The sequence below is a fragment of the Lolium perenne genome, chromosome 7 (assembly GCF_019359855.2).
Source record: "Lolium perenne isolate Kyuss_39 chromosome 7, Kyuss_2.0, whole genome shotgun sequence".
NCBI lineage: Eukaryota > Viridiplantae > Streptophyta > Magnoliopsida > Poales > Poaceae > Lolium > Lolium perenne.
In genome coordinates, this window is record NC_067250.2 from 168,091,188 (window position 1) to 168,106,436 (window position 15,249).

Below are 15,249 nucleotides of genomic sequence, written 5' to 3' on the forward strand. Positions count from 1 at the left end.
TCTTCCAAGAATAATGGACATATTATCATCTTCAGGCATTTCCAACACAACAAAATCAGTTAATATCAAGCAGTTTTGAGTAACTTGAACAGGAACATCCTCACATACACCAACAAGAATAGTAGTAGATTTATCGGCCATTTGCAAAGATATATCAGTCGGTATCAACTTATCTAAATAAAGTCTCTTATAAAGAGAAAAAGGCATCACACTAACTCCCGCTCCCAAATCACATAGAGCAGTTCTAACATAATTATTCTTGATGGAACAAGGAATAGTTGGTATACCTGGGTCGCCAAGCTTCTTTGGAACCTTACCATTGAAAGAGTAATTAGCAAGCATAGTGGAAATCTCCTCATTAGGAATTTTCCTTTTGTTAGAGACAATATCTTTCATATACTTTGAATAAGGAGGCAATTTAATAGCATCAGTCAAAGGGATTTGCAGGAATAAAGGTTTCATCCAATCACAAAATTTATTATAATGTTCTTCTTCCTTTGATTTTAGTTTCTTAGCAAGAAAAGGCATTTTCTTTTGAACCCAAGGTTCTCTTTCATTACCATGTTTCTCAGCAATAAAATCTTCTTTAGTGTACTTTTTATTTTTAGCATGCTTTTCAGGTTCTTCTTCAACCTCTTCTTTATCAGAAGCATCATTCTTATCGTTATCTTTATCATGTTCATTACCACTTTCAGTTTCAGCATCAAAAATAGAAATACTATTAGGATCATTAACAGGTTCAGAGGATTCTACAACATTCTTATGTTTCTTCTTCTTTTTCTTAGATGGAGCACTAGTTTCTTTAGTTCGTTGAGAATCTTGTTCAACTCTTTTGGGATGCCCCTCAGGATATAGAGGATCCTGAGTAGAAACACCACCTCTAGTTGTTACTTCATAAGCATGTTTTTCTTTAGAACTATTTTCCAACAAGTCATTTTGAACTTTAGTGAGTTGATCAATTTGAGTTTGAACCATATGAAAATGTTTAACAAGCATCTTAACATCATTGGAGGTTCTCTCCACAATACCATGCAATTCACTAATAGCTCGAGAGTTTTCCATTAAATGACTCTCTACTCTCATATTAAAATTATTTTGCTTAACAATATAATTATCAAACTCATCTAAGCATTGTGCAGGAGGTTTTGAATACGGAATATCTTCCCTAGTAAAGCGTTGAAGAGAGTGTACCTCAATCATGGATGAAGGGGGAGTTATCTTATATAAATCTTCTATGGGAGGTAAATTCTTCACATCTTCAGGTTTAATACCCTTCTCCTTAAGAGACTTCTTAGCTTCCCTCATATCTTCATCATTTAATTTAATCATACCCCTCTTCTTCAATATCGGTGTCGGGGTTGGTTCAGGTGTAGTCCAATCATCGTGATTCCGGCCTATTTTAGCCAATAATTCTTCAGCGTCGTCTGGAGTTCTTTTCCTGAAAACACAACCAGCACAACTATCCAGGTATGCCCTAGACTCAATGGTTAGTCCACTATAGAATATATCAAGTAAATCATGCTTTTCCAAATCATGTTCAGGCCGAGCTCTAATAAGAGAGCAAAATCTCGCCCAAGCCTCAGGCAATTTCTCTCCATCTTCCTGGTCAAAATTATAAATTCTCTGCAAAGCAATATGTTGAGCACTAGCAGGAAAGTATTTCCGGAAGAAAATATCAAGCAATTCTTTTGGACTATTAATAGAATCAGGTGGCAAACTGTTATACCAAGTTTTAGCGTCATCCTTTAATGAGAATGGAAAGATTTTAGCAACAAAGTAAGTACGCTTCTTAACATCATCAGAAAACAAGCTACTCAGAGTAGATAGCTCAATCATGTGTTCTACAGCACTTTCTATTTCAGTACCACAAAAGGGTGTTTTCTCAACAATAGCTATATGAGATAGATCAAGAGAAAAATCACAATCTTTATCCTTAATGTTTATAGGAGATGTGGCAAATTTAGGATTAGGAGACAGTTTATATCTAACAGTATGTTCTGCAAGCAACTTTTTAATTTTTCTTGCATCAGTAGTAGCATTGCATTTTTCAATAAAATCATCATCAAGTTCCACATAATCTTCATCAAGATCATCACTAGAGTATTCAACAGACTCAGGTGAATTAATAGGTGTAGCAGCATTTTCATTAGGAGTTTCAGTATTTTCAATTTGTCGAGACCTAGCAATTGTAGCATCTAGAAAAGATCCTAACGAACCATCATTATCAAGCACAGCAGAAGCATCATCAAAATTATAAGAGGAATTTTCAGACTCAGCAGAAGTACCAGCATTTGAAGCTTGTGGTGGTGAAACAAGTTTACTTATCACAGATGGTGAATCAAGAGCAGCAGAGGTACTCAGAGTTGTACCTTTTCTTGTAGTGGATGGTAATATGGCGACCTTAGTATCGCGAGGTTTACCCATGATGGAGAATTTGCAGCGAACAATATCAATCCAAGTGAACTTCCAAATAAAGCTATGCTCCCCGGCAACGGCGCCAGAAAATAGTCTTGATGACCCAAAAGTATAGGGGATCGCAACAGTCTTCGAGGGAAGTAAAACCCAATTTATTGATTCGACACAAGGGGAGACAAAGAATACTTGAAAGCCTTAACAGCGGAGTTGTGAATTCAGCTGCACCTGGAAACAGACTTGCTTGCAAGAGTTTATCAGTAGCAACAGTTTTATAGCAGTAGCAGTAGTGAAATATTAGCAGCAGAGTAACAAAGACAGCAGTAGTGATTATAGTAAATAGCAGGATTAAAATACTGTAGGCACAGGGATGGATGAACGGGCGTTGCATGGATGAGAGAAACTCATGTAACAATCAAAGCAGGGCATTTGCAGATAATAATAAAACGGTATCCAAGTACTAATCAATCAATATGCATGTGTTCCATATTTAGTCGTACGTGCTCGCAATGAGAAACTTGCACAACATCTTTTGTCCTACCAGCCGGTGGCAGCCGGGCCTCTAGGGAATCTACTGGATATTAAGGTACTCCTTTTAATAGAGTACCGGAGCAAAGCATTAACACTCCGTGAACACATGTGATCCTCACATCACCGCCTTCCCCTCCGGTTGTCCCAATTTCTGTCACTTTGGGGCCTCGGGTTCCGGACAGCGACATGTGTATACAACTTGCAGGTAAGATCATAAACAACGAATATCTTCATGAATCAATAACATGTTCAGATCTGAGATCATGGCACTCGGGCCCTAGTGACAAGCATTAAGCATAACAAGTTGCAACAATATCATAAAAGCACCAACAACGGATACTAGGCACTATGCCCTAACAATCTTATGACTATTACATGACCAATCTCATCCAATCCCTACCATCCCCTTCAGCCTACAGCGGGGGAATTACTCACACATGGATGGGGGAAACATGGCTGGTCGATGGAGAGGCGTTGGTGATGATGATGGCGATGATCTCCTCCAATTCTCCGTCCCGGCGAGGTGCCAGAACGGAGTTTCTAGTCCCGAGACGGAGTTTCGCGATGGTGGCGGCGTACTGGATGGTTTTTGGCGACTTCAACTTCCCCCCGTGCGTTTTTAGGTCGAAGGCGTTAAGTAGTCCAAAGGAGGGCGTCGGGGGCCAGCCGAGGGGGCCACACAATAGGGCGGCGCGCCCCCCTCCTGGGCCGCGCCGGCCTAGTGTGTGGGGGCCTCGGGCCTCCACCTGGCTTGCCCTTCTGGCTCCGTCAATATTCTGGGAAAATAGGACCTTTCGCATAAATTCCGAGGATTTTCCTGGAAGTTGGATTTCTGCACAAAAACGAGACACCAGAGCAGTTCTGCTGAAAACAGCGTTAGTCCGTGTTAGTTGCATCCAAAATACACAAATTAGAGGCAAAACAATAGCAAAAGTGTTCGGGAAAGTAGATACGTTTTGGACGTATCACACATCCACAACCTTAGAACTTTCTGTCACTGTCCCAGATTCAATGGAGGCATGAACCCACTATCGAGCATAAATACTCCCTCTTGGAGTTACAAGTATCAACTTGGCCAGAGCCTCTACTAGCAACGGAGAGCATGCAAGAATATAAACAACATATATGATAGATTGATAATCAACTTGACATAGTATTCAATATTCATCGGATCCCAACAAACACAACATGTAGCATTACAAATAGATGATCTTGATCATGATAGGCAGCTCACAAGATCTAACATGATAGCACAATGAGGAGAAGACGACCATCTAGCTACTGCTATGGACCCATAGTCCAGGGGTGAACTACTCACACATCGATCCGGAGGCGATCATGGCGATGAAGAGCCCTCCGGGAGATGATCCCCCTCTCCGGCAGGGTGCCGGAGGCGATCTCCTGAATCCCCCGAGATGGGATTGCCGGCGGCGGCGTCTCTGGAAGGTTTTCCGTATCGTGGCTCTCGGTACAGGAGTTATTATCGACGAAGGCTTCTTATAGGCGAAGAGGTAGGTCAGGGGGCGCCACGAGGGGCCCACACGCTAGGGTCGCGCGGCCCAAGCCCTTGCCGCGCCGCCCTGTTGTGTGGCCGCCTCGTCGCCCCACTTCGTTTCCCTTTCGGACTTCTGGAATCTTCGTGGAAAAATAAGCCCCTGGGCGTTGATTTCGTCCAATTCCGAGAATATTTCCTTTGTAGGATTTCTGAAACCAAAAACAGCAGAAAACAGCAACTGGCTCTTCGGCATCTCGTCAATAGGTTAGTGCCGGAAAATGCATAATAATGACATATAATGTGTATAAAACATGTGAGTATCATCATAAAAGTAGCATGGAACATAAGAAATTATAGATACGTTTGAGACGTATCAAGCATCCCCAAGCTTAGTTCCTACTCGCCCTCGAGTAGGTAAACGATAACAAGGATAATTTCTAAAGTGACATGCTATCATAATCTTGATCAATACTATTGTAAAGCACATGAGATGAATGCAGCGATTCGAAGCAATGATGAAGATAATGAGTAAACAACTGAATCATATAGCAAAGACTTTTTATGAATAATACTTTCAAGACAAGCATCAATAAGACTTGCATAACAGTTAACTCATAAGCAATAAATTCTTAGTAGAAAGCTTTGAAACAACACAAAGGAAGATATAAGTTTCAGCGGTTGTTTTCAACTTTAACATGTATATCTCATGGATAATTGTCAACATAAAGTAATATAACAAGTGCAATAGGTAGACATGTAAGAATCAATGCACATAGTTTACACAAGTGTTTGCTTCTAAGATAGAAAGAATAGGTAAACTGACTCAACAATAAAGTAGAAGAATGGCCCTTCGCAGAGGGAAGCATGGATTACTATTTTTGTGCTAGAGCTTTTCATTTTGAAAACATAGAAACAATTTTGTCAACGGTAGTAATAAATCATATGTGTTACGTATAAGATATCCTATAAGTTGCAAGCCTCATGCATAGAATACTAATAGTGCTCGCACCTTGTCCTAATTAGCTTGGATTAACACGGATTATCATTGCATAACATATGTTTCAACCAAGTGTCACAAAGGGGTACCTCTATGCCGCCTGTACAGAGGTCTAAGGAGAAAGTTCGCATTGGATTTCTCGCTTTTGATTATTCTCAACTTAGACATCCATACCGGGACAACATAGACAATAGATAATGGACTCCTCTTTTAATGCTTAAGCATTTAACAACAGATAATGTTCTCATAAGAGATTGAGGATTTGTGTCCAAACTGAAACTTCCACCATGATTCATGGCTTTAGTTAGCGGCCCAATGTTCTTCTCTAACAATATGCATACTCAAACCATTTGATCACGAAAATCGCCCTTACTTCAGACAAGACGAACATGCATAGCAACTCACATGATATTCAACAAAGGTAAACGTTGATGGCGTCCCCAGAAACATGGTTACCGCTCAATAAGCAACTTATTAAGAAATAAGATACATAAATACATGTTCTTCACCACAATAGTTTTTAAGGCTATTTTCCCATGAGCTATGTATTGTAAAGGCAAAGAATAGAATTTTAAAGGTAGCACTCAAGTAATGTACTTTGGAATGGCAGAGAAATACCATGTGGTAGGTAGGTATGGCGGACACAAATGGCATAGTTTTGGCTCATGGATTTGGATGCACGAGAAGAATCCCTCTCAATACAAGGCTAGGCTAGCAAGGTTGTTTGAAGCAAACTCAAGTATAAATGGTACAGCAAGACTCACATATGAACATATTGTAAGTATTATAAGACTTTACATCGTCTCCTTGTTGTTCAAACACCTCAACCAGAAAATATCTAGACTTAGAGAGACCAATCATGCAAACCAAATTTTAACAAGCTCTATGTAGTTCTTCATTAATAGGTGCAAGGTACATGATGCAAGAGCTTAAACATGATCTATATGAGCACAACAATTGCCAAGTATCAAATTATTCAAGACATTATACCAATTACCACATGCGGCATTTTCCGTTTCCAACCATATATCAATGAACGAGGTAGTTCAACCTTCGCAATGAACATTAAGAATAAAGCTAAGAACACATGTGTTCATACGAAATAGCGGAGCGTGTCTCTCTCCCAAACAAAGAATGCTAGGATCCGATTTTATTCAAACAAAAACAAAAATAAACAAATAGACGCTCCAAGTAAAGCACATAAGATGTGACTGAATAAAAATATAGTTTCACTAGAGGTGACCTGATAAGTTGTCGATGAAGAAGGGGATGCCTTGGGCATCCCCAAGCTTAGATGCTTGAGTCTTCTTAAAATATGCAGGGATGAACCACGGGGGCATCCCCAAGCTTAGACTTTTCACTCTTCTTGATCATATTGTATCATCCTCCTCTCTTGACCCTTGAAAACTTCCTCCACACCAAACTCGAAACAAACTCATTAGAGGGTTAGTGCATAATTGAAAATTTATATATTCAGAGGTGACATAATCATTCTTGACACTTCTGGACATTGCACAAAGCTACTGAAAGTTAATGGAGCAAAGAAATCCATCAAGCATAGCAAAACAGGCAATGCGAAATAAAAGGCAGAATCTGTCAAAACAGAACAGTCCGTAAAGACGAATTTTTCAGGGGCACTTAACTTGCTCAGATGAAAATGCTCAAATTGAATGAAAGTTGCGTACATATCTGTGGATCACGCACGTAAATTGGCAGATTTTTCTGAATTACCTACAGAGAACCATGCCCAAATTCGTGACAGCAAGAAATCTGTTTCTGCGCAGTAATCCAAATCTGGTATTGACTTTACTATCAAAGACTTTACTTGGCACAACAATGCAATAAAATAAAGATAAGGAGAGGTTGCTACAGTAGTAACAACTTCCAAGACTCAAATATAAAACAAAGTGCAGAAGTAAAATAATGGGTTGTCTCCCATAAGCGCTTTTCTTTAACGCCTTTCAGCTAGGCGCAGAAAGTGTGAATCAAGTATTATCAAGAGAAGAAGCATCGACATCAAAAAATTTCTCACAAACAAAACTTGTTGCAGAGGGTACCTTAGATGCTCCATTATCTAAATTTCCCATAGTGGTACTAAGGGTTTTATCAATTTTAGGCTTATAATAATTCTTTGGCTTAGGCACCTTAGAGACATACATGAATTTTTGCTCCTTTCCCACATAAGCTTTCTCCTTAAATTTAAGAGAAGAAAAAGTTGAACCCAATGTTCCCATAGCTTCTTCAAGTTTACCAATTCTATGGGTTTGATTATCATGGATAGCACAAGTTTCTAAAGTAGCAATTCTTTCATTAATTCCTCCTAGGGATTTATCAAGTTTGTCAGTATTATCAAGTAATACCCCCAGTTTAGTCTCAACACTTGGAAGATTTTTCTCTATGGCTTCCAACTTTTTCATGACATCCTCAAGAGAGATTTCAATTTTAGTTTCATTAACAGGTGGTATTCCAACTAGACTCTCAATGATGCAACTAGCTTCTAAAGCAGGAGTACCTAGGAAATTACCCCCCGAAAGAGTATCAAGAACATACCTATTCCAGCTAGATATACCAACATAAAAGTTCCTAAGTAGGATAATAGTGGAGTGTTTCTTAGTGCACCTATGATGAGCATCACTAATTCTATACCAAGCATCTTTAAAACTTTCTCCACCTTGTTGCTTAAAAGAACGAACTTCAACTTCAGGATTAATCATTTTAGCAGTAGTAAATAAAGCAAACTAAATAAGGTAAATGCAAGTAACTAATTTTTTGTGTTTTTAATGTAGAGAACGCAAACAAGATAGTAAATAAATGTAACGGCCCCAGTTAGTACTCCTATAGAATTGTTTGTTCTTTTATTTTTGTGCATAATCATGCATCATGCATCATCCATGTTTTACTAAATCAAATTATTTTATAAACCCTTCTTATTTTATTTTACCCTCCCATAAGGTTTTTACAATAAACCTCCTCTCTTCTATTCTTTAACAAAACCCTACAGTCAAAACTATATTAATAAATAAAACTATTTCAAATATTTTCATATACAATATAAAATCTGTTTTTGCTTTGCTTTGGTATGGTTTTAAAAAGGGTTTTCAAATCTGTTTTGAACAAGAGAGAAAAAGAAAATAAATTTTAAAAGCAAAACCCCTAACCCTAAACCTTCTGGGCCCCTCTCTCTTTCTCTGGCCCATCTCTCCCTCTCTCCCCCCGCAGCTCACCTCCTCCCTGGCCCAAGCCCACCTTCCACCAGCCCATACCCCTTCAGTCTCTCTTTTCTCTTTTCGTTGTCGTCTTCTCTCCACGCAGGAGACGTGAGCTGTGGTCCTCCACCGCACCACCATCCCTTCCACGCCGCGCTGCCTCCCCTTTTTATCCTTCTCTGTGTGCCCTGGAAACCCTAGCCCCAACCTTCTCCCTCTCTCACGCCGCCGCCACCTACCTCCCTCCACACTTTTCTCCCTCCTCTTCCCTGCATGTCTCCACACCCCTGCATCATCGACGTGAGAAGAGATCGAGGAAGAAATCGAAAATGAAAACAGAAAAGCTTACGTTTTGGTTCTGTTTCGCGGTGCCATCTTCCAACGTATACCCTCGCCGGCACAGGTCGTTTCAGCATGAGCTCCTGGTACCTTTAGAAGCACGACAACATCCTCTATCGTCTGGTCTTTCAATCACCCAAAACGGTGCGGTGTAGACGTCGTCATCTTCAATCGAAGTTCTGTCCAGAAAAGGAGTTCCAGATTCCAGTTCAGTTCGCAGTGTCGTCCTTCCGTTTTCCGGCGAGCAAATCCGGCGACACAGAGCATCATTACGGCCTTTGTTTGTTCCTTCCGAACCACCAAAGCACCATCAAGCTCAAGCCGCCAATAGCCTCACCTAGCGCTGCCCAGATCTGTCGCAGTTGACGCTTTGAAATACGTGCAAAAATGCCTCTACAGGAAACCAGCAGCTGTTCAGTTTTTCAGATTTCAGTGTCAAAATCCAGTTAACCAGATTCCATACCTTACGTTAGTTGCAACCTGAACCATATCAAATCCCTGAGCTAGCACACACACATCCAATCGATCCAGCTGCCTGCCTGCATACATAGCTCCTAGCTCTATCCTGTGTGTGGCTGTCACGACGTTCTGCGGCCTGTATCTGCTTTTCACTTCAGTACATTCAGACGAAGCTCCACCTCCGAGTTTCCTTCTGTCTATTCTGTTTCTATTATTCCAATTGTCAAACGTGCTTATTTTATATCTTATAATCTGCAACTTAAGATCAAGTGTGTTATATATGAATTTTAAGTGCACCGCATATCCATACTACATCACTCCGTTGGTATCTTTGACTGACGTCATAATCTGTGCTGTATAAGATGCAGTAATTCTACTGGTCAATACTGGTGGCAGGGGGAGCCAACAACCTGGACCGTAAGCAAACCTGCATAAGTGCATATGCGAACAAAAAGGAAACAGTGTCACGCGGTAGGCCAGTGGTATGTGCACAGTACGCAGTTTGGTAGACTCGGTACAAGATGCGAGGAGATGGGCACGGTTGAACAGCATCCGGCACATCCTGTTCCCATCTGCTTAGGGCCACTTCTTTTAGGCTTATGCTTATAGAGAAGCCGGCTTATGAATTTCCGTGGGGAGAAACACCGGCGGGGAGAAGCTCTGAGAAACTGTTTTGGACACTTCTTTTCGGCTTATGAAAATTGAGCTATCTTTTGTGTTGCCTTGCGTAAAGATTATAAAGCCCCTAAAATTCAATTATGCCTTTGTCAATACTTAATATTGTATTGTTGCTTGTTTTACACATATGCAAGAAAGAAAATGAGAACCAGGCCAGCCATTGTATGTAAAATGGTCATAACAGAGCAAGGTTGCAATGCTTACATTGTAGTTTGCAAAATAAAATTATCAAACAACGACATGTGCAGGTTTCTGTATTTTATAACACAAGATCAAATTGTATCCATCACAAATGTCACAAAATCACATCTCCACATCTTCAATACAGTGAGGCACCGACCCAAATTTTGCACTCGACGCATCACAAATTTCACAAAATCAAAGTCAGAGTGATGAGGTACTAGCAGGTGGAGGGATGCAGCTTGCATGGTCGAGCTTACTGCAGGGCGGGGGATGTAGTTGCGATAGGCGGAGATCGTCATCAACTGGCCGAGGTGTCAACCGGCGGCGGCGGATCCTTGCTGCGGGAGGAAGGCTCGCAGCGAATAGCTGTGGGGCGGGTCCGGTAGCGGCTAGGGCGGGGCCGATTGCGACCGTAGAGGACGGCGGCGGGGCAGGCGCTGGTGGCGAGGGCGGGGCCGGCGCTGGTGGAGCGGCGGGGCGGGGCCGACTGCGACCGTAGAGGACGGCGGCGGGGCAGGCGCTGGTGGCGAGGGCGGGGCCGGCGCTGGTGGAGCGGCGGGGCCGGCGGCGCGACCAGCGGTGGTTGAACCACGGGCTCGTCCACGATTTGGGATCTGAGCGATGGGGGAGAGATGGTTCCGTTTTATTTTTCTTTTTCCTTTTCGTTCGGTGACCGACAGCCACGGGAGTGGCATTTCCTGTAAAATGAACTCAACTTCAGGAGGACGTTGACATACCGGTTCGGCTAACTTTCGGAGAAGCTCGGGAAACTGGTGTGAGGGAGTTTCTGGATTTGCACTATGGGCTGACTTCTCGGCCAGAATAAGCCCGTCATAAGCTGGAGAGTTCTTTTGGGCTTCTCCGGTTTGGCACCTAGAAGCAGCTCTAGAAGCCCAAAAGAAGTGGCCCTTATATATGGTTTATGAGATCAAATTTGGGTAGAATCTTGCTTTAGATAGGATCTATGAGGTTAAAAAAAAATAAAGACAAAAAACATGTTTAAAAAAATTCAAAAAAATTGACAACATACATCTATGTTATATGTGCAACACCAAAAAACCTCTGCTTCAAATTCAACATACATTTAGATAGCTAAAAAGGACAAATCTGGGAATGAATAGTGTGAAATACTATTCACTCGGCACTATTCATTGCAGAATTTATCTTTTTTTGTTTCTCCAAATGTAAATTAAGTTTTGAGCTAATTTTTTTAAAAGTTGTAGATACAATCCATAAGTGTGTTATATAATTTTATTCTATTTTCCGCACTTTGTAAATATGTTTTTTATGATCTCATCTTATGATTTCACCTAATAAGGAGATCCTACACAAGTCTCCCTCGAGAATCCAATGTTTTTACAGTAATGATCCTATTCGTAAAGTATTAATCCCCCTTGGGGCCGGGCTAATGTTCTTCTACCCTCAATAACAAATAAATTACATCACACTTTTGTCTTTTGCTGATAGCAGAATGCGAAAGCAATTTTTCTCACAGGGAAGTAAAAGAAAATGCAGCACAAAAACACGAGCCCCTCCAAACCGATGTGCTCTTTGCAGCACAGTTTGCCTTATGGTGCCCAGGTAGACCGCAATTGGATCATTTTGCTTCTTTTCCGAGGCTTTGCAACCCCGGGAGGGCGATCTGGACATGTTGTGCTCTTGTGCCCAGGGAGCCTGCATATTGTGCAGAATCTTGTTCGCTTCGAGGTAGTCTCATACAGCGGCCTGTCGCGGCTACTGGTTGGCCTCCCTCCACTTATGTTCTTCGATGGAGCTAGAAGAGCTGCATCCAGGCTTATTGCATCACCACCTCCATTGTCCTGGGGGATGTGCTGCACAAAAATCTGGGCCGCCGCTCCCTCAAGCCGAGCTTTCTTTGCGCTAAGTCTCTCCTCAAGACCCAAACCATCCCCTTCAACAGCGACCTTCACGAGTTTTGGCTCGACCACCTTTATGGACTCCATTGATGTGGTGTATGCATCAACATTTACATCCCCTAACCTCACCACTTCCATGTAGTTAAGGTACAGCTGGGAATGACTGAATGATGTCATTAGACCCTGGTCTTTCTGGTACTACACCTGGTGCAAGGGCAAAACGTCTTGCGGGTCTACCGTCCATCTCTTCATCACATGCAGGGCTGGAATCTCAACGAACCTAAGGTGGACAAGAACACACCAATCGGAAAATGTACGTCATGCCCCACATAGTTTACCAGTTGCGTCTGCCACGTCAAAGGGAAAATAAAATGTAAACATGATGTGGATTCCACCTTAAGCACATGGCAACAGAGCATGCCCATGTGCTCATACATGCCGCATTCGCAAGTGTAATATCCATCACTCACTGAAACCTCATACTGCACCTTGCACCACTTCTCCCGAATATCGCTGTCAAAATGTTTTGCCACATACCTCTCCCCTGGCACCACCTGGTCGACATAGTAAGACCCAGACTTGTAAAGAAAATCCTGGAACTTCTCGAACATTGTCCGTGTGTAAATTTTTGCTGCGTGTTTCTCCATAGGTTGGCCGACTTTATAAACCACTGCGGTTCAAAATGTAAGCATCGAGTTAATCAATAATCACGGGTAAACAAAATCAACAGGGGAAGCACGGGCTGCGGGAGACAGAATGTGACAAAACAATTTCGAATCAGCACTAAACAGATAGCCGTTTGTTCAACCTCGAATTATTCACAACCAAGAATAGTTTGAGAATTTTTTGCTTACCAGCCATGTCCTCTTCTCCTGGAAGCTCTCTTCCGAGTCCCCATCATATAGCAGTTTGTTAAATTGTTTAACACGTGCATGACCAATCCAGGAGACACATACGTCTTCAGCATGTGATTCACACTTTCGCTGTCGTCATCCACTTGCACAATGTAAGTGAATTCAGGACCCGCCGCCCAGAAAACTTCTATAGTTTTCCTGACGTTGTCATCTGCTTGCTCGCTACTGATCTTGCCACAAAGAGTTTTCAATGCCCTTTTTGTGAATGGTACATTCCCCATTTTCCTGAAGAAACTTCCTACAATACTGTACACCTTCCCAAGATTGACATTATTTTCCCTCAACTGTTTAACCAAGTCTTTTGTGCGACGGTCAATGCGCCCGCTCACCAAACGAGGCAGACATCCCTATGCTCGCATATGTACCATCCATTATCCTTTCGAACGCAACAACCTGATGAGGGCTGGGCAAAGGCACCTGGTGAAATGCGAGGTTGTGGCCCAGGGCTTCCCTTGCAATTGGCGGAATAAATAAAAAGATTACTCTCGGTGGATCATTTTTTTTATAACAAGTTTGATCTTTTGATTTTTGGTGCTCGAATAGCAAGGCGGGAAACACATCAAAAAGGGCACCAGAACTCACTCACCAAACACCCGTAGAATATTTCTTGCATGCACTTCACTCGGTCGACATTGAGCCTGCTTTTACCATATCTTACCCTGAACCCCCGTTCCCATGAATACAGATTGTAGAAGTCCTAAGCCTCTCTAATCAAATCAAACGTAACACCCACTTCTGGGACAATGTCCTCATGATTCCTCCTGGTTGGGAAGTCATGCAAGGTTAGCTCGAGTGTTGTGACGCGGGCAGAGTTTAATGTTCTTTCGGGCAGTGCCCTCCCTACCCGATGTCTACGAATGAAATAGTCAAGTCATCGCGGGGGACAGATGCCATGTATTAAACTTTTTTCTGTTGCAGATGAGAGAGCAAAATAGTGGCAGCCATTTTTTCACGTCGCATTCTGCCAAAACCAATTAGATATATATCTTAAAAAACAACTACTGAAACTAGGAAAAAACTACCGATAGTCCCCACAAACAAAGTAGCTCAGGTACTCTAACCAGATGTATTTAACATAAAAATGGTGCCAAGATTTATAGCAGAGTTCAGGTATTTAACAGTTTTTGTGGCAACAAGTTAAACTAGTGTTTCTACTCTGAATTGCGTAATATATTTCCCCCAAAATAGAACAAAGTGCAGACTAAATTTCATGGATCCAAAGTACAGACTGAATTACGGGAAATCAGCAGAGCGTGCAGTTATACAAAAGCAGAGAGGGTCTGATGAGGAAAGGAACGGTACCTCCTCTCCATCAAGAGGCGACAGCACGCTCACCAACATCATCGACCTCGGCCACAGATCCCTCTGGCTGCAATCCCCTGCCACTGAATTGCCGCGCGCTCTGCCAGTGAGGAACAGCCAACGACAGCTTCCACTTCACCCCCGCCGACCATCACTTGCGCCAGCAGAGCTTGCAAGCTAAGGAAATTAGAAATCAGAGAGGAGATCGTAAGCCACGGTCTTCCTTTGATTCGAGCGCGCAGATGTGGATAGACAAAAGTAAAGCAGATATCTTCCTCACCTCGGCTCAGCCGCTCAGGATCTCCGAAGAAGACGGCGGCCATCTGCGCGCCACTGACCACAACAAGCAGTCTTGCCTCTCCAGCGCGGTGATGGAGAGCCGCCACATGCAGTCTCACCTGGCACTAAGAACCGAGCGGGGCGCGGCGAGGGCTGAGGGGAGCTGGAAGATGCGGTCGCTAGGTTTCCCGCACAGGAGCTCATAGATGAACTTGCTAAGCCTAGACGGCAGATAATGTACCGCACACATCCTGTACCTGTTCCACGCTCCGCCGAGGAATTAATGCTACACTTCCGCACCTGCCCCATTTACTACGTACGCGACCCTGTTCACGCGATACCATCCACATTCATAGTACTCTGTATTCCGTCCATTTACCATTACTGATAATGCCTCATTTAATGCCCCTGCATGTCCGCATCACCACCCACTACGGTTCATGATTTCCAGATCACTCAAGCCCGGGCGCTATTCGTCCGCTCTCAATATGACATCCATATGCTGGTTCACATCTCGCATCATGTAGTATCGTCTTAGTTTGTAACACACCTAATATCTAATATGCGGAGTATTTTG

General features: G+C 42.5%; 1 long non-coding RNA gene across 3 annotated transcripts; it reads right to left on the reverse strand.

Annotated features, from left to right (window-relative positions):
* Positions 1–12,493: 12,493 nt before the first annotated feature.
* On the reverse strand, positions 12,494–14,986 carry LOC127301009 (uncharacterized). Of its 3 annotated transcripts, none has more exons than XR_007851802.2 (4): positions 14,674–14,986; positions 13,678–14,570; positions 13,032–13,537; positions 12,494–12,847 (listed from the first exon to the last, which is right to left on the reverse strand). It is a non-coding gene; the product is annotated as an uncharacterized lncRNA (long non-coding RNA). The 3 variants fall into 3 exon arrangements; XR_007851801.2 differs by having other exon boundaries at positions 13,032–13,852; positions 14,394–14,570; positions 14,674–14,985; XR_007851799.2 differs by having other exon boundaries at positions 13,032–14,570.
* Positions 14,987–15,249: the final 263 nt, after the last annotated feature.